Raw genomic sequence first — 19,094 nt, forward strand, 5'->3', positions numbered from 1 at the left:
GACGGGTATGCTGTCCAGCATTCAAAGCCAGAGAGGATTGCTTTTGTTACTGGTGGGAGAAAGAGTCAAAAGAAGAATCAAGTATCTAGAGATAGCAGTGAAAGTTTTGCAGTTGGAAAAATCCCTTTTTTTTTCCGACTAAAGAATACTGATAGGAGAAAGACAAACAAAGTGCAGTGAGGAACTACGAAAGGCTGGGAAGTTCAGTCTTTCAAAATTACCCATAGAGACAGTGTTGATCGCAAATGATTGCAGCTGATAACAAGGTGGCGATTTCTTTTGTCTATGACTTCATGAACTGTGTTTCAGCTTACTAGAGAAGTACTTTTGTAGCATGAGATGAAAAGTGTGTGTTACATGCCCTGATATGTGCATGAGGGCATGTGAAAGTATGAAGTCAGCTGGAATAATGTCGGAGGAGTGTGCAGTATGCAGTTTCATCCATATTGCCTTTGAGAGCGGTCCTGGAGTGAACCATCCCTGAATGAGCTCCTTTGTAGAATACTAATAAGTGAAGCAGCAGCTGTGCGGATCAAAAACTTGAATGGCTTAAAAGAACTGTCTCAGCACAGACATGAGGCAGATCAGATACTGCAGCCAAGCTGATGGACTTGGTATTGCTATTTCTAGCAAGAAAGACCTGGGCTTTTTGATCTGTAAATCCCGGACAACAATCCACCATGAGGTAATGCCATTGGAATAGTTAAAAAGCACCACCGTAGATATACCTGAACCGATCATTGGTTCTAACCTGACCGGCCTTCCATGTGGCATTCATATACCCGCGTTACGTTTCTAAGTCCCCCTTGCCCACGTATTGCATATGACAAAAAGGAGAATAGCCCATAGAGTATCTGTTCTTGAGTGAGGAAATATGGCTGTCCTCAGATGTTTGAAGAGGCAATGCATGGTAATTAGTCATTAAATTTTACTGCAATATATAAAATACAGACACATAAACTTTCTGTTCTACATTCTTTATTTCTCATAAATATCTGTTTTAATGTAAAAGTAGCAAAGATGATTCCATATTTTTGAGCTGTGACCCTCAGGCAGCACATGAAAACTGATCTTAAATAATCTGACCTAACTTTCTAGCACAAATACTTAATGTGAAATTGGCAGGCAAAAAAGGAACAGTGATTTGTATATGAATTTTATGTAAATTACAATTTATGTATTGAATAAACTCTTCCTTTTCTTGTAAAAGTTAAATACTTTAGACTATTGTGCACTACTCACCTACCCTTAGCCTCTACTTCAGGGAAGTTCCCAGTTATGACATTTCTAGACAATATAGAATAAATATGCGGCTATTTGGCTGTTGCAAAACGAGTCATCTTACTTTCAGAAGAGACAATATTTTTTCTAGATATGTATAATAACCCTTGTGAAGAGGTGCTTTCTTAATTCCTCCCTGGCATTATCTAACCTTATTTATACTTTATTATATCTATAGATTCCTTTATGGTGTTCATCACCATGGCATTTCAGTGCTTCCATCTATCCTATTTTCTGTAAAATAAGTGCTTGCTTTTAGGACCTATCAGTTGATAGCACAGCTTCACTGGAAGAGAGATGAGGATTTTTAAGAGATGACAGAAAAAGCCCTGGTAAAATAAAAGGACTCATTTTACACAGCTCAGACTATAAGCGATTAGCAGCATGAAGGATTTGTCTAGATATACATTTTCTAATGGTACATAAAAGAATCAAACTCTACCCTGTACTGTGTAGTGCAGAACATGTCCATCATACAACATTGATATCACCATCTGCAGGCCATACTTTCTGCACAGCAGCGTGAGCAGGTCATTAAAGAGACTTGCTTTCTTCTTTCATTTCCTCTTGCTTGTGACTGAAATGCCCAATATTCCTGTTACCATTTATATGGAAAGGACTGTCTTTTCCTCTAGATTCCCAAGGGTTCAAATCCTCGTGTATCCACTGGATGTGCATGAGAGACCCTTGAGCTGCCTTTTAAAGTATCCTTTTGTGTCTTCTCTTCCTCAGCTTCATCTCACTCCCTTGCCCCTTTTGATGCTGAGATAAGCACAGCTGCTATTCAGACTCTTTTCAGCCAAGAGGAATCTCAATTGCTGTCTATAGAGTTGATGGCCATGTACTGGAAATTTTCATATGAGCTGAATTCTTTTTAAGAATGAACTTACAGAAGTTAAACGTTATTTACTCAAAGCCTGTACAAATTCCAGACTTTCCAGCTCTACCACAAGCTCTGTCCTGGTGCTGCCTGGCAGCTAGGAACCAAGACAGATGAAGAATCTTCAGTCTGGGAAAACACAGGCTAAAGTTTCTGCAGAGTCCTTGCCAGTTATGCTAAACATAACTTTGGGTACTCTTGAAAATTAGTTTCATTCTATTAGATCAATGAATTTCTATAAAGTGAATTTGGAGCTCAAATGTTCTTGATTTTTAGTGTTTGGAAAAAATACTAAGAAAAGAAGCATGGATTACAGAATTGTGATTTGAATCTTCTGGCACTCAAGTGTGACATTTAGGATGAGCAGCTTGGATGTAAATTAAAGTAACCACAGGGAGTCTCTTAATTTTCTGGCTCCAGATATTCACCAGGCTGGTGTTTTTAAAGTAAGTCCTGTGGTCAGTGGTATCAAAAGGAGTGGTGGCACTAATGTTATTATCATTATAATGTACTGTCCCGATCCAATACCGGGGAGGTTTGTTAAATGATCCGGAGAGCGAGATTAAGACACAAACGAGGTCAGATGCTGTACAACCTTACAACTTTTATTTCCTACAATAACCAATAACTGCGATAGAACAGAGGGAGGAAGGAGAAGCACAGGCAGACCTAAGCAAGAGAACGGAAGAGAGGTAGCAAGACTAGTTACCACCACCACGAAGCCAGCACCGTCCCGCCGAGTCGGTTCCGATGCCGGTGATGGAGGGTCGGGTTCCTCTGCTGCCCGTCAGGTGTCTCTCCTTCAGAGCCAGGTGTCATGGTCCTTCCGATGTTTTCCAGGTTCGGGTCTTCCGTCCGTGAGAGGGGAGTACGCAGTTCTCTTATTGTCCCAGTCCCCACAATTTTTCGGAAAAGTCCACCCGTTTCCGTGGAACTCATTACCCTATCGGGCAAGCACAGCTCGGCAGGTGCGGGTGTGGTGGTTTCTTCAGGGGCGTCTTGTGCGTAGTCCCCTACAACAGCAGGACATTGAGGCAGCAGCACCGTGAGTCAGCAGCTCAGCACAGTCCCTCACATGTACTTCTAAACCTTCTTCAGAATGTGTGCGCTCACAGGTAGACTAAATCAGCATGAGTTGTTACGAGTGAACAAAAAGATTCAACTATTGCTGAGGTGCTTTAATGAGGCTCTTTAAGGCTTCTGTTACATCCCACCTGCAGGCAGAAAGAAGTCACGGAGCGTGCCATTTTAAACAATTTCTTGTTGAGTTCTAGGCTCTCTTTCTCTTTTCTGCTCCAGAATATCAATATTATCTTTATCGTTAACATACGTGATGAGTGATCTGTAGATCTGTACAAACCTACTAGAACAGTGACCCTTTTTAGAACCACTGAAAATAAACTGGGTTCCTTATTTTGTGTCAACCCTGGTTGAATGAGCGGGAGGAATTCAAGACAATGCAAAAATGACACAGAAGCAGCAGCAGCAGAGGTATACCATAAAACACCATAGGTAAGGCCCTTGTTCATAAATTACCCATCAGCTGGGAAAGTCTTATTAACAGAATGAGCGTCTTTGCACTGTTCAGTAAAGTTGGGAGAGATGAATCCCAGGCATCCCCTGAATGCTGAAGTCAGTACACTTATTTATCTGTAATTAGGGAAAAAAATCTGAAAATGTACATTCAAAAATTCTACTTTCATGCTAATTATCTGTTGCTGTCTGGAGCATAGACTTGTTTAATATTCTCAGAGATGCTATAAATCTTTGCTAAAGTTTAAGGCTGCCTGCTGAGAATTAGTCAAAGCGAGCACTGAATAAGAATACCTGCTAATAATTCAAACATAATTTGAACATTAAAGCATGTTGTGGGTCAAGGCCGGAGAATAAAATTTAAAGAATAGCAACAAATACAAATTATAAGTTCAGCTGAGTCAACAGTCTCAGAACGTACAGAATTCAAACTCCTAGGGACCTCCTTTTTCAGTGTTCACAAAAAAACCCCTGCTTGTGTTCTGTTACTTTGGGGAATAACTCTTAACAGAGAGCTGAATACAAGAACAATAAATAATGGATGTATATGTAAGGTGAGTTGAGAGCATTAAAATTATATTAAAGTGGACTTTTCCAGTTTCCCATATTTATTGGATCAAAGATAAAGATCACCTTACTGAGCTTTAAGTTTTCCAGATTGAAGCAGAGATTTTATGCAGCCCTGAGTAAACTTGGGCTGAGCGGTGTGAGAGACTGAAAGAGTTAATGTCATGGGGAGACTTAACACTACATCCACATGCTCTAATACCCTCAGAAAAAATAGTTCTTCCATCGTACACATACATTTTCCCTTCTTGTGCAAACTTATAGGCTCACGAAGCGATGAGAAGTTCTTTTGTGCCTAATTGTGATCAGAGAGCCTTTACTTCTTTATATGTCTTCACTGTCACAAAAGAAGAATCACCAAGAAAAGCTGCAGAGGCCCTGAATCTTCTTTGTAGACAATACCCAGCTACAGCATATTTGGGGATTGCACGATGTCAGTATCGGCTAGCAGAATATTTTAATGATATGGCAAAAAGCCACGCTGATGATCTATGGAAAGAAAATTTTTTTTTTTTATCTGATATGTCACAATCCAGCTGCCCAGTTTGCACTGCTGTATATGTGGAATCATGAATGGAGTCCCATATTGGCTGCCTCGTCTCCCACAGAGACATATTAGCAGTCCATGGAAGAAAGTGCTCCAGCGTGAGCAGATGCAGTAGTCGGCCAACCAACGCATGGTGCTGAAACATTTTCTAGGCCAGTTCTTACTTGCAGTGATAGCTTTTGGACTCCCCTGACTTTTGTGAATTTCTTCTAGGCTACAGATAAGTATTTTTGGCAGATTCTCAGGTACAATAATAATATAATATGCTCAGGTTGATTACACATGTAGATTACTAAAGGACAATAGCCTCTAAGATTATACCTCCTTTTATTCCACTAGGAGTTATGTTTCTTTCAATGTTCATTGAAAATATTATAAAGACATTTTATTCTTGGTAGTTGAATCACACATAGCAGGTCTTCCCCTGTTTCTCAAAAGTTTGAAAAATTTGATCGTCATTGGAACCCTTGTGGAGGTTGAAGTGCAGCATTTTCATATTTTTTCTGTAATTGTAATGGTCATAAATCTTTATATTCCATGTAGAATTCTCATACAGAGGGAAATTAAATTCCAGAAATGACAGGGAAAGCTGATTTATGGACCGTTTCTTACGCTTGAGAAACTGGCAGAGCTCATTGATGAAATGCATAAGTACAACTATGTTGGCTTTTTTTCTTTTTTTTTCTTTTTTTTTTTCACTCTTTGAAGCCAGATGAAGTGAGGTGTTCAATTATAATCTTTTAAGAGTGCTTAAGCAGCTTTGTATGAATGTATCAGCATGGACAATATCAGCGGAGCTGAGCTGCCTTTCTCACGCTGGGGGCAAAACTGCTTTCAGTTTGGGAGCTACACAGACATGTTAGCTGAGGCCCAGAACTATTATAAAACATGTACAAGATTTCTGACCTGGAACCAATTCACAAATTATTTGCCTGGAACATAGACAGAAGAGTTCAACTCTGTCTTTTGAAACATATCATCAACCTCTCTTGGGTACTTAACCCAAAATGGGGGGGGATTCATTGCCCCTTAGATTAAGCATCCAAAACGCAAATTAGCTGTTCTATCTAGGCAATAATAAACGTAGCTTCTCTGGGGGATTTTTTTCACGGTAAGACGTATATCTAAGATATAAGGTTTCTGTCTGTTCTGACCATTGAGGAAATGTAGTTGAGTTGCTTAATAGTAGCTGCCTAATATTTAAATGGCTAAAGGCGGATGAGTTGTACTAATGACAAGAAAATTGTTGAATGTATATGCACAAGGGCAGAGAAAAATCTACCAGTGCTGTGTTTTAGAATCCTTCCTTTTAAGCAGACAGAGCCACAATGTGTAAAACGTGACATGGATATGATTCAGTAAATCATTAACGCATGTCAAGCTTTATTAGTCCTCTTCATGACACAGTGTATAACAATAAAAATGGCGAGTGGGGTGGTGATGGTTGTGTTTCTGACTATCAGTCTAAGCCATTATCCAGATTTAGAGTAATTTCTCCTCAATCCAACAAGTACACTGAAAGGGCTTACCTCTACCACATTCACAGGAAATAATAAATGAAATTGTATGAAGAATTATACCATATAAATGCAGAAGTATTCCAGTTTGAATCTTTTGATTTCTGCATGTCACATATAGACAACTCACTGGAGAGTTCAGTGAAGTTGAGAATTTTTAATCGCTTTCTTTATGTCATGCATTTTTTTCTGCCTAATCTTAAGTAGCTTTAAAGTAAACTTATCATATCCTTAACTGTTTTTCCCCATGGGTCAATATTTTTAAGTATCTATTCTTCCTTACCTGTTTTCAAGGTCAAATACCTTTTTGGTGGAAAAAAGCTCATAAATTGTATTTCATTTCAGCTTGCTGTCATATCTTCACAAAGGGGTCAAAGTTATTGCAGTTGTTATTGAAGACTATGAGCATAACATCAGATCCAAAGAAAGCAGCATAATCTAGTGATGATAGCTAACTTTTACATTGTAGAACTGTAAAAATTCTTGGGAATAAATTCATACTAGCAACAATGTGGAGAAAACAGTATTAGGTTATTTCTTAAAGTAACTATCAATAATGCATTCATCCTCCAGAATGAAAACCCATCAGAGTTTTTTTAAATTGAACTAAACAAAGCTTTATATGTGAATTTCCTTTCCCCTATCTTCCTCCACAAGAAAGATATAAATCTGTTCCTTTTATTCTTTCAGCAAAATACAAACTGAAAAGTAGTATCATTGCCACAATGTCGACAGTACTAATCACCATTCCATTAGAAGGGAGTACATGTTTTGTTATTATTATACTATGTTTCAAAAAACTATATGTTCTTTATTTATCAATAAAAAGCATTGAAACATCCCCACTTCTCAAAGTAAGCAACCTAATACTATAGTTTTCATTCGCATGCTTGAGTGTTTCTTTAGATCAGTGCCAGTGGCCTAAATCCTCTTCATAGAGGCTTTTTCCACTGAGAGCAAAAGGCTGCAGCTGGAGTAGGGATTGGGCCCCAAAGACCTTATGAATGTTATGAAAACTTGAGATAATATTTTTCAGAAGTCCATTCAACACAGCTGAAAACAAGCAAGAGAACGAAAAACAACTGCCAAATGAAGGCAGTCAGAGTGAAATCATTTTTCACTAATTTCTCAGAATATCTTATACAGAGCCTCCAAACTCACTCAGCATGCATCCAGTTTTAAAATGGCTGAAAGAAAGGGTGGAGGTTACATTACAGTTGCTCTGATCATCACCTTTATAAACATTTCATTTTTATTTTCCTAGAAGAAGAAGAAAATGAATTGAGCAAAGATTTATGTCACTGAATGTCATAGCTGATTACCCCTAGAAATGAGAAGAATGCAATTTTTATGACTTTATTTAAAGCTGAGCTATTTTTCATAAGCAAATATAGCCAGTCCAGACAGCTTTAATTTTTAAGAATGTATGGTACACCCTGGTATAAATTTGTAAATTATGATATGTTTTTAGAATCAGTGTTTTCCTAAATAAAACATCCAGCACAATTCTAGTATGCATAATATTTCTCTTGTAATTTGCAGTGATATTAAGACAATAATTTTTCTTAGTAAGATGTGGGCACTATGAACCATTTGAAAATACCATTCACTGATAATTTACTTCCAGGGATGACTTATGGTTACAAGAAAGTGGCTTCTTTTTCCAGCCAGTGGAATGAAGTTGTATGGAAAATTAGATGTGTGAAGAATGTGTAAAAAAAGTTAATGAAATTCAAGGATCATTGCTGTTAAAATGATATGTAATAGTTGTGTGTCTGGCATTTATTTTTATCTTTATTTTTGTAGGAGAGATACAAATAGTCATATTGGTGTTATACAAACTACCTGCGCATGGCTAATATGGGCAAGGGTTCCAAAGACCTATTGATTCCCTGCCAGAAGCAACACCTCTATGTGCAGTGCATGTCCAACAAGATACTCTCAAAACCCGATCTGTATGACTGATGAATTATTTCCTCTTGAACCCATTTCTAAACACACATATTCTTCGTCAGGGCTAAACAGAGGAGTATGTGAGAAAGCAAACCCATACCCAAATATGCGTTTGTGGGAGAGGAAAAATGATCTAAAAGTCTGTCTACGTAGATGGTGCCAGTCATTGGAAGAAAGCTCTGCTCTGAAAGCTCTGTGCATAGGGCTGTGTCCAGGTTCACAATCTCGGACATCATGTGTCCTGAAACAGTGATGCCCAAGAACTGGGGCACAGCATTTTGATTGTTGATATAGTTATCAAAATATATCTATATTATCATCAAAATATTCACGGTGAAACAGTAAGCACAGCAGATATATACTGGGGTAAGCATAGAGAAGTACGGTTATTTGGTTTTGTTTGCTTATTAGAAATTCTGATATAATGAAAAACAACTAATGCTGATTTCCCTGTCACACACAGATGCCTCCATTTCCTAGTTTATCTTTTCTGTTAAACCTCCTTAAGAGACTCTTTATTTCCTGTCGTCATTATATTTCCCAACAGGAAGCAAGGAAGTTCCAGTATCACCTACCATTGAGCTAAAAAGGTAGCCAAAGCAGAAAACAGAGATAATGTTATCACAAGGTTTAATCTGACAAAAGTCTACACTGCAAATGCGTAAAACTGTACTGCAAGTTACTGACAAAGTCCCTATAACTTAGAGCTGCGATGGAGCTCTGAGGTAGAGCACACTTGAGTTTATCTTGATTATTCTAGCAAGCTTTTCAGCTGCCTGGGGGGCTCTGGTTACTTTGCATATGTTTGCTTTCAGCGGCGAGTATGGGAGCTCATCGCCCACTGCCAGGCTCCAGTAGCTACCTTGGAGAAAGCAATGTCAAAGCCTGTAATCTTGGAAATTACAAGCAGCCTGCGCACTGCTGTACCATATTTTTCTTCTTCTCGGTGCACTCAGTTCACCCAGGTTGAAAAGTTCATCCACCCCTGAAGACAGAATCCTGACTTGGCCAGTTTTGATGATCCATCTGCTACTTAGTTTAGAGTAAGCATGCCTGAAAAAGCTGAAAGAGTTTTCAGTCTCTGCAACAAGTTTATATTTGACCAAAGACTGAGAAAATGACCTATTGGATGAAAAAGATTAAAATAACAGTGCTTATAAACAAAATTCCCCCTTGTCCATGTATCCTGACAGAACAGCCTCCTTTGAATTTGAATCTCAACCATCAATTTTTAACAGTCAACTTCACAGTCCCAACTGAAGTCCTTAGGAAATCTTTTTCCTGCCACCTCTGAGACCTCACTGTGGACACCACAAGATTCTCAGTCTTTCTTGCCTATGGTAGGATTCCTTCTTACAAACTTTCCCTTCTTTTTCTCTCTTTGCTCTCCCAGTTTAGGAAAGTTTCTCTCTTGTGGATGTTTTTTGCCTCTAAAGGAGAGAAAATCTTCTACCTTCTCGCATCAAAACTTTTCAAAAGGCTGGCAACAACTGCCACCACCTAAGCAAGAATTCCCCATTCCTGTGGTCCAGCCTTGCCTTCTTTACGTAGCAACATACAGCAGAACAGCCAGCGAGCAAAGCAGACACCATTCCTTCCAGCCTGCTTTTCCTGACCTCAGCATCAGATTGTTCCTTCAGAGTACTTTTTTTGTCCACTGCAGTGTAGCTAAAGCACATAATTTAAAATATTTAAATATGTAACTGAAAAGGTTTTTCTTGGGCAAATTGGTGGCTTTTCCCCACATGTCCTACTAATAATCAGGATCCTGGAATAGTGAAATTTTGATATTTTTTTTTCACAAGAACTCACATGACATGAACATTCAGCTAATCAAAACAGCCACTCCATAGAGAAATAAAATGTCCTTCAATATTAAAGTACATACATTTGATATGAGATGACTTGTAGTCCATCACACAAGCCCTCATTTCGCAAATTTCAGTAGAGACAAATAATTTAAACATTCCTATTTCTCACTCACACACCAGCTATTCATAAAATATAATCTATTCAGGCAGAAGGATAGGTATTGGGTTAGAATAATGGTTGCTTATTTTTAGACATCATCCTGTATTCTTGCTAGAGCCTGAGAGCTGCAGTTACCTTAATTGGATGTGATTTTTCTGGTTACTAATATTCTGAGCAGGTTTGTAGCTTCAGCATTATCTGTCATGCCATAATATTGACACATTATAAGAAGAACAGAAGTGATATTGTTGGTAGGGGTTCAGGCAATGGTGAGCAAAAAGGTTCAAAATGAGCTACTAACACCAAAAAACACAGGTGGCAGGGGCAAGTTTAACATGCTAAGAATTTTTACGCCTTGAGAACAGGGTCAGTTGAAAAATGTTCCTCTTGAGGAATCTTCTCTTCACTAACGCTTATATGCTCAGATTATAATGAGCTCAGAATTCCTATCAACCCAAACCCAACTACTAAGGAATATAAATTCCATATTACAAGTTTATAAGGTGAAAAGACTTAACCTGGCAATGAAATCTCTGCAAAAAAAATCAGTCTATTAATTCTCTAACTGGAAAGCTGCAATTTTTCTGGGTACTAGTAGTTTCTGAAAATTCTTGAACAGGTGTGGAGATACGTGTGAAAGATTCTGTCACTAGACTATGTGGCTATGTAATTTCAGTGGTATAACTTTTTGCATATATATATTCCTAGATGAAATCACAAAGGACTTGTCTGTTTGTTTGTTTTTGTGAAAAAGCACTGATATTGCTATTCAGTTCTATACTAATACACTTGATGCCTTCCTGTAATATTAATCAACCATAGAAAGAATAGAAATCAATACAGCTCTGAGATATAGCCATGCAATAGCAAAAATAAGCATGAAAAAAGACAGTCTATGCAGCGCATTTCTAAATGCTTTTGAGGATTGTGCTAGAGTTGCAAAAAGCAACGTTTTTTTCCTCTGTAGGCAGCTAAGGCTATGCATTTTATATGGTGTGTTTGATGGTAGGTGATATATTCCCTTAACGTTACTATTAAACTCCTAAGAGTGGATTCTGATCACAGATATTCTGGTGAACATCTGGCACAACTCCACAGAGGATCTTTGGAGTTATTCTAATTTATATTGGTGTCACTTGGTGTCACATTGATGAAAATTTGGTCCTATGATCCTCCTCTCCACAGCTTGTTTATGTTGCAACTTTGTGGCTAACAAGAAATTTTATGCTGATAAGTAATTTTCCCCAATTCTGAAGTTCTCAGCAAATCTTTGCCTTTGTAAGGACATATGGGAAGGCTTTGTTTATATTAGAAAAAAATAACTCTGGAGAAACTTTAAGCATAATGCAGAAATAGAAATGATATTGCAGGGCATTTTCTAATATAATTGCATAGCTTAACCAGTTAATTGTAGTAGACCATAGTCCTGTTGATCAACTCTTCGTTTTAACTAAATACAATAAAACAAAGCCGTCTTCTGTTGAAACACAGGAAAATCTCAGAGTGCATTCTCAATAATAAAGAGTAGGTAAAGAAGGCAAGAATAAAAAGAATATCCAGAGTCTACTTAGGAGTACGAGTTAGCTGTTGGCTTTTAAAGTTTTATTTCTCCAGTTATTGCCTAATTTCTAGATTTTTTTGGTGGAGGTTACATCCCTCTGCATATTATGGGTAGGCTTATATTAGCCATATTTGCTAATGTGATCAGAGCTGTTGTAGGGAAAGCTGGACTTGCTCAACACAAAGGCAACCAGAGGGTGACCGTTGGTTTAGAAAAATGGCTGGATCAGTTGACTGGATCAACTAGATAGATCAGTTGAGTGCAGCTCCCAGTTGTGTAAATGGTTTTCCCAGTGTTAATCAAAAGGCTGTGAATGTCCTCTTGAACTAGCCAGAACAGCACGGGGGAAGTCTGTATGTGGCTCAGCCCAGCCCAGCATTAAAAACGAACAACCGGTAGAATGAACTTTGAAGCGAGCAACGGGCTTGAGCTGGCTTCAATCCATGTACTTCTTCTGGCGGTTGGGGACACCCAGTGTCATGACAGTGAGCATATACAGACCATTAACAGGAATCACATCTGTATTGCGATCCAACGGTATATTGCGATTGCTATAGTTTGCTAAGCGTACTTTCACTGCAATTTCAGTATATTGACGTATCTCTCTGATAAGTCAAAATCCCGTGTAATGTTAAATATCTACAAGTAAGTGAACTTGGTATTAAACATTAAACTCTTGTCATGTGGAATATCTAAAAGGAACCTGATCCAATATTATTGGATTCTGACAATCTGTTGACAAAAAAAGGGAGAGTTTTCTGATCACTTTAATGTTCTTTCTTGTATTCAGACAATTTGACTAGAAAAGCCTCTTGAACAGTAGGTTGAGTATCTTCTTCTCTAGTCACCTACTGTCCACTCAAGATAGTTTCTAAATACTGTGTGAACAATGTTAGCTGTTACATGAAAGGTTAATTGAAAACAACTGTTCAGATTGGGCAAGTAAAGCAGAAGATAACATGGGGTTTTTTGCTAATATCAACCATCCTGATCTTTGCAAAATAAGATAAAAAGATCTCCCTGAGCTTACAGCTCTGTCAGAATGCAAATATTTTTCCATGGAAGTATAATATTTTTTGACACTTCCAATGTGTTTTCTTATCCTAATATCTGTATCACTTTTTAAACACTAATTAATCCTCTTAACATTGCAGGGATTAAGTTCTGACCTCATATGAAGGAAACCACACTGCTAAATCTTGCAGTTTTGCTGCAAGTTGCACAATATTGGCGTGTATAGTTATAGATAAAGATATCATTGCTGTAATTTAAATTGCTAGTTATGCATAAAAGTCTTTCAGTGATTTTTAAGGCAGCTAATTTGGCATCGTTTTTCAAATTTTGGTATCAAGTTTTGCACTCTGTTTCAAAAAAAGGCTGTAAGCGGATGCTTCAGAAAAGAGGAGAGTAGAACAGGTATTTCTGATACTTTCCATTTATTAGCCTCTAAGTTTTCCAACTATATCCAGCTCACTGGACTTCCTGAGCTTGCTAAATTTTCTTTGCTTCCTCACCCAGTTTTCTTCTTGTGATCTAGTAAGTAGGGGCTGTTTCTCCCGTGTAGATTCCAACTGGTACTATCTTCCAGACTTGCAAGATTTTCCTCTGAATTTCCTGAATGTCTCCCTGTATACTTCCAGAATATCCCATACATGTCTCCTCCCTTGCTGTCCAGTAAATTGTGTTTGTTTTATCCTAACCTGCTGTATTTTGCATCAAAGTCTGGCTTCAGTGATGAGCTGGGGAGTGTGCTATGTAGCATGCCAAAGGGTTCTTTGTCTCATAAAACACTGATGGCACAATCCCACAGCTCACAGTGCAAGTGTTACCTTTCCAAGGTTAAAAATAGCACAGAGTAATAAATAGCAGCATTAGCCCCACTCAAAACCTGCCACTTTGGGAAATAAATGATCCGTTTCCATAAGCTCAAAGGGGAGGTACTCAGGGCTTGTGGGGGACACAGGGAAGAAGGGCATCAGTTGTTCTGGTCTCTTTTTCTATTTTCTTTTTATATGCCACAAACTACTGATAAATGAATGTACTCCTCTCCTCTCTGTCCCTTTGGTGAACCAACTCATCGTCTCCATACTCTAGCTTTCTTAATATGCAGCTTTCTGCTCAAGCTCATCTTGTATGCTTGTCTTTTTGCCTCATAAAACCCTGCAAAGCAGTCAGCTTTTCATAAAACTAGCTGTATGCTTCCCAATGTGGATTAAATAATCAAAGCTGCTTTTCTGCCTGGCAGGTCATGTTGATTATCATAAGACAAAACCAAAACAACAAAAAAATCGACTCTTTTTGCTCAAATGTCATACTCTGTATGAAATTTGTTAATGAAATGAGCTTTAAAAACTAACCTGTAATAAAACAGTACATATATCTGCGATGTCACGTGCTCTGTACAAAAGAGATGAAACAAAATGGTGTTTGGAGTTTTTATTTACATACATTAATCTGGTTTTCTCTATTCTTTTTCTGTCAGTGCTTGATTTATATTTAAGCAGTTTGTAGCCTGTAGTGAGATGCAATATTTCTGATACAATAGTGTGCATAATGTATTATTTGACAGTATGCTTACCATAATCTATGAGGAAAAGCTATTTATTCATAGTCACTTATAAGGAAGTCTACCATTTCTGAACAAACAGCTAACAATAAATAGTCACTTATGCACATGGCCCCAAAATTAAAATTAACAAGTCTCTGTAATTTCAAGAAGGTCAAGGTATATCTGCTATAGTACAATTTAGCATTAAATCACTTGTTTGGAAGCTAAATGATCCCTGCAGGTTTCCACTTAAAAGTTAAACTGTCACCTTCTTCTTCTATTTAGCAAGATGCTAAACTGACAGAGAAAAAAGGACACACTTATAGAAATGTTCATTCCAGTGATCACAGTTTTGATGGCCTGTGTGGGCTGAAAGACAAACCCCTTTTAGGAAGTCAAATTATTTTCATTGTTGTGTTTCCTTTCATCATGCTTCATTAAGAAAAACACTGTTTCAAGCCATCACATTGCTTAATATGAGAAATAATAAGCAAAGATATATGAATCTCAGGAAATGTAAAATTAGCATAGCGTTCCTATCTGAAATTATATACAAATTTTTACATCTGAAAATATAGAAATAATATTAAATTGCTATAATTTTTAAAATAAGAAATTCTTCCCTAAATTTTGACCTGTCTGCTGTGGGCATTTGTGATGCAGGGTGAGATTTATGTCTTTAAATGCAGACTTAAATTATGCAGAGAACAATGTCTGAGCCAGATGTTTAAACTTGTCCTTATAGTCAATGAAGAAATATGGGTTGTTTCAGCACAAAACTCTTTCCATCTTATCGCTCCCTACAACTACCTGAAAGGAGGCTGTAGCAAGGTGGGGGTCGGTCTCTTCTCCAAAGTAACAAGTGAAAGGACAAGAGAAAATGGCCTCAAGTTGTGCCAGGGGAGGTTTAGACTGGATATTAGGAAAAATGTCTTCAGTGAAAGGGTTGTCAAGCATTGGAACAGGCTGCCCAGGGAAGTGGTGGAGTCACCATCCCTGGAGGGATTTAAAAGACGTGTAGGTGTGGGGCTTAGGGACACTGTGTAGTCGTGGACTTGGCAGTGTTAGGTTAATGGTTGGACTCGATGATCTTAAAGGTCCTTTCCAACCTAAATGATTCTATGATTCTAGGTGTCCTCAGGTGAATCATTTCCTAAAAGTAACGTTATTTTCTCCATTGACTATCAAGCCCTAGGTAATTAGCTCAGCTATGAATGTCTACACCATGGACTTCTAAAGCTGAATGAGAAGAATCCCCACCCTAATGTACCGAGGACCCATGAGATACCATAACATCCCACCCGTCTCCAGGACTGGCAAATATTGCAGTCTCTTCTAGAAAGGCATTTGGAACCATAAACCAATAGTCAGGAAAGATCTTCTAATAATCTGCAAACTATGAAGGACAAAGCAGTTCAGTTCCCTGGTCACCATGTATTTCCAATGGTACTGCATGTAAGTTTGAGTATCCTTCAATATCATAATATTTCAAATCAAACCAGGAAAGTACAATTTTAGCAATACAGAAGAGAGAGATAATTTATCTCTCTGCCTAAAACTCTCTACATGGTGGTGTTGAAGGTACTTTTCTGAGAGGAAGAGCGCTCAGAGAGTTCAGACGGCCTGTCCAATTAATTATCTAAATAAAAAGACCTGCTAAAGTGAATGCAGGCGTTTTCTCGCAATGTGTCTGTAAAATTTTTGGTTTGGGTCAAATGGTATTATTGACATTCATTTCTTAATTCAGCCCACATTTTTCAGGATCCATATTTCAGTCTGAACCCATAAAATGCTGTTCTCATTCAATTCAGCAGCAGAATAAAAATATCTGTTATGGACATATATCTGTGTGAGAGAGGATCACAGCTCGTGATGTTGCTTCTACCGATTGTTGAACACAGCTCCTTCACCAGGACAAAGTGAGTCCCCGGTTACACGACTCAGTACTGGGAGATTGCGTGAGGTGCAGAAGAGGTGTCGTCCTCGTTCCAGTCGACACGGGGATTTGGGCTGACGCAAAGAACCACAATCTCGGCATTTGATCCTTGATTGCTGCATTGACCTGGCCACACCTATAAACGATAGAGCACACCAAGTTTAGCTGGAAGTAACAAGCCTGGAACATGTCAGCTCAACTGTAAGGAAGTGCAGAAGTCAGCTTTGTGCTGTCTTTAGGCTTGAATCCTCTGCTTTGTGTGAACCCCTCATATGTTAGTAAGGAGCTATACTTCAATGTTTACATTACGACTTCTATTTTCTTTTGTATTTACAAAGGACTCCCTGAAGATATAGGTGTCTTTAATTTCCTTTCATTTCCTTTAACAGTGTTTATTTCTTTCACATTTTCCTTGTACTTGTTGGCTCATCCAAGCTTTTTTTTTTTTTTTTCCCTTCCAGATGCCTGACATGCTTCTCTTTCTTCCAATAAGGTTAGTTTTGTAGCAAACTCGTTTGTTCAGTGGTATGATAGACAGGAGGGTCCTCAGAAACCTGCACAGAAACCTGCCTTTTTAAAACCAAACTGGAAAAACAATACCGCAACTCAAAATACCTCAACTAGCAATAGACTGCAACTTTACCACAGGAAAGCATCTCTAATACACAAATTTATTTGATGGAAGAATATGGGATGCAACTGGATTATGATGGAACTTTGGAGTTGTAGTAGCCCTCTTTCATCATGCCTTGTGCAGCAGTAATGTTAGATTTTATCATGTAATCCAGTCTCAACATGGTCAGTTCTTGCATAAAATACCTCCAAGGAAAATATAAGGTTGCATGGGAACTGGTGCTGTTGATTTATCTAGATATTCACTCTGAGCCATCCTCAAATTTAGAGACTAGCAGAGCATACGCAATGGGTTAGTGAAAAAAGTTTCTTTCAGAAGTGATGGACTAGTGCTTATTGAATATTAAAAAAATTAAAGTTCTACTGGCAAAATTTTAATCTGTATAGTAACTTATGTTTATTTCAGCACTGAGACAGAAACTTCTAGTGTATGGAACAAATAGCAAGAGTACAAGTAATAGAACAATAATTAATTAATGTAGAACGTAGTTTGCTTCAAAGAAATTGTATAATAAACTCAATTCCAAATGGTTCTCAATTTACAATATAGTTGTTTTAAATGGGCACATTACATAATTCTACCAATGCTTGCTTAATACATCAAGGACTAATAGTAAGCAACCCTTTATAGTTTTGTTTTCTTATCAGTCTACAAACTGTTAAATATGTTACAAAACCACTGTTTCTTCTGATATGAAGTATTTCTAAGGAGAGCTGCTTTTCAAAATGTCTTAACGGATTGTTGTCAGGACTAGCAGGGTTATAGAGAACAACTTTTTTTTGTCATCTTATTTAAAAGTCTTATCCCCTTGTGTACTCTGTGAACTTCCTTTGCAATTGCATATTCACTAACAAGTGTATTTTGTCAATACCTTGAGCTGGGAGCTCTTTTCAAAGAAAGTATAATACGCTGTCAGTGACAGGGCATGATGTTATAAAGTGACATAATGCCATTTCCTTCAAGATGAGGACATGAGTCTATCCTATCAGAAGGGCAAGCAATATCATGTTTATATAGGATTCTTGCTTTGTCAGACATACAGAGTGCAGGGGGGCAATCTAACGTGAACACGGGTTTCTTCTTACCTAACTTCAGTTACCCAAGCTCTTTGTACGCTCAGTGAAGAGAGGCCTCTCTGGAAGGCAGTTCATGTCAACCTAAGAAAAATGGTCAAGATGAAAGAAATAATGAGCTCTCTGGAGGATGCCTGCCAATCTGCACTTGTAAAAGAGGACCAGTAGTCCTAGATGCTTAGCCCTGGACAGTTAACTCCTAGAAATCCAAAGTCTGAAGAGGTGATTCCTTCTTGCCTCAAAAGTGGTAAAATATTTTTCTCTCTTTGCAGCCCCTTATTTTTTTTAATTCCCTTTTCTAACTCTCTTTTGAGAACATTTTTCATCAGCTCTTTAAAGTCAACTCTTCCTTGGTGATGCACATTGCAGCTACAGCCCAGAAACCAACTATATCCTGGGCTGCGTAAAAAGCAGTGTGGCCAGCACGTGGAGGGAGGTGATTCTCCGCCTCTGCTCTGCTCTCGTGAGACCCCCCTTGGAGTAGTCCTGCGTTCAGCTCTGGAGCCCTCAGGACAAGAAAGACACATACGTGTTAGAGAGCAGGTCCAGAGGAGACCACAAAAACGATCAGAGGGCCGGAACACCCGCCCTATGAAGACAGGCTGAGAGAGTTGGGGAGAAGAAGGACAGACCTTATTGTGGCCTTTCAATACGTAAGCGGGGTGCGTAGGAAAGACAGGGAGAGACTTTTTACAAAGGCCTGTAGTGCTAGGATGAGGGGCAATGATTTTAAACAGAGATAGGGTATGTTTAGATTTGGCAAAAGGAAGGAGTTTTTTACGATGACGATGGTGAGACACTGGAACAGGTTGCCCAGAGAGGTTGTGGATGCCCCATCATTGGAAGCATTCAAATTCAGGTTGGAGGGGCTCTGAGCAAACTGATCAAGTGAAAGATGTCCCTGCCCACAGCAGAGGTGTTTGGACCAGATGATATTTGGAGGTCACTTCCAACTCAAACCATTCTGTGATTCTGACTCTAAGATTCTTCACTCTAGCTTAACTTCAGTTTCCTTTGGAGGAAACGCTCTTTTTTTTAGAGATTATTCATTGCACAAACACAGTGTAAGGAAGCAACAAAAGAGTAACCCCCA

Source organism: Accipiter gentilis, chromosome 11 (genome assembly GCF_929443795.1).
Source record: "Accipiter gentilis chromosome 11, bAccGen1.1, whole genome shotgun sequence".
NCBI classification, from domain to species: Eukaryota; Metazoa; Chordata; class Aves; order Accipitriformes; family Accipitridae; genus Astur; species Astur gentilis.